The following is a 1,927-nucleotide window of genomic DNA, read 5'->3' on the forward strand; positions in this document are numbered from 1 at the left end:
AATCCATTTTAAAACTATTACAAAACTACTGATCTTTTGTAATTGTCCCAAAGTAACTGACAGATCCAATTCTGACACTCTGACTTTCTGAAAAATATTTCAACAACATGTATTTCCAGAGAAAATACATAACGAAGTAGTTGACTGCTTAACAGCCCCAACTCAACATAATAAAGCCCACGTATTACATTAAAAATTGAATATTGTAAACTTGAAATCAAGGAGGACAAAAGGGATCAATACAAGGCTACAGAAACCCACAGAGATAGCTTATCTGAACAAGGGGGAGCTCATGAACCGCAGACTGATAGCTGGGAAACCAGAATTGGACCAACTCAGACCCCCAACACGGGTCTCAGTTAGAAGGTCTGAACCTCGGGACCCTGACAGTAGAATCAGGATGTATCCCTGGTACATGAAAGGACTTTGGGAGCACATCCCCCATGGAGTGATACTCCCTTAGGCTAGAGGCAGGAGGGAGGGCCTAGCCCCTACTCCAAATGACTTGACAGACTTTGATGATCCTTCCTTCCCTGTGGAGTGGAGGAGAGGATGGGATGGGAGGGAGGCCAGGGGGAATGGGAAGGAAGAAGAGGGAACTGGGGTCAATACGTAAAATAAGAAAAAAATACTACATATATTAAAATGTTAAATTAAAAAAGGAGAAAAACAAATTTAAATAAAAAGGAAAAAAATAAAAAATAAAAATAAATTTTAAAACAGACTTGGATTATTGAGAGATATAATGTTTTAGTAACTCTACAAGTATTCCTTTGAGGATATAAAGAAACAATATGGGGCAAAGAGGACACAAGCATGGCATTCCTGAGGCCAGGTGGTATGAAGTTCATTTGATCCCACAAGAATTATTAAATGTGAAGGAATGGAATCTGGCCTATCAGCCTTAATATGGCTGCATGTGCAAGGAGGCAATCTGATTCTCCCTCAGTTAGAGAGTATGTTGACATGCAGGCAGAACTCTTAATCAATGTCTTCCTTCTCCATCTCAATGCTAGGTCAAGGAATGGTTAAGCAAGTGTCTTAATGACTTTTCTAATGGTGTGAAGATAATATCACCAAAGTACCTTGATCAAGAAAGAATATTTGGTGTTTATTGTAGCATGAGTTATAATTGGTCTTAATAATAAAATCCCTAAGTCAGTCATAGGGGGGTAAATGCTGAAAGATCAGAGAAGCAGAACAGCAAGCCACTAGTTCTTACCTCTACCAAATCATCAGACCAAATGGGATGAATTCTTTCTCCTCCCTTTATATTCATATTTCCATCTATCCACATCATTCCTGTTTCCACCTCCCTAGTGTTGGTATTATTAAAGGCATGTGACTCCAAAGTATTGGGAATAAGGTGTGAGCTACCACTGCCTGGCTCTATTTCTCTTTTAGACTGGATCAATCTCTTGTAGCCCATGGTGGCCTTGAACTCAGAGAAATCTGCCTGCTCTGCCTAGGATTAAAGGTGTGTGCCACCACTGCATGACCTCTATGGCTAAAGTGGCTAGCTCCACACTCTGATCCTCAGGCAAGCTTTATTTTTCAAAGAACAAATGAAATATCACCACAGTTTATAGTTTCAGAGTGTTAGAATCCATGACCCTAATAGTAGGACTCAGCAGAAGGCAGGCAGGCATGGCTCTAGAGAGGTAGATGAGAGCTTACAACTTGATACACAGGCATAAGGCACAGAGAGATAACTGGGAATGGCATAGGTTTTTGAAACCTCATGGTCTGCATCAAGTGATACACCTCCTCCAAAAATGTCAATCCTACCAATCCTTTCAAAATAATTCTACCAACTGAGAACCATATGTTAAAATATGTGATCCTATGTAGCCATTCTCATTCAAATCAACAAACCAAGTATCTCTCCCCTAAATTGAAATATATAGTATTTTTTAAATTTTGAGAG

This window comes from Phodopus roborovskii, unplaced genomic scaffold (genome assembly GCF_943737965.1).
Source record: "Phodopus roborovskii unplaced genomic scaffold, PHOROB, whole genome shotgun sequence".
Classification (NCBI taxonomy): domain Eukaryota; kingdom Metazoa; phylum Chordata; class Mammalia; order Rodentia; family Cricetidae; genus Phodopus; species Phodopus roborovskii.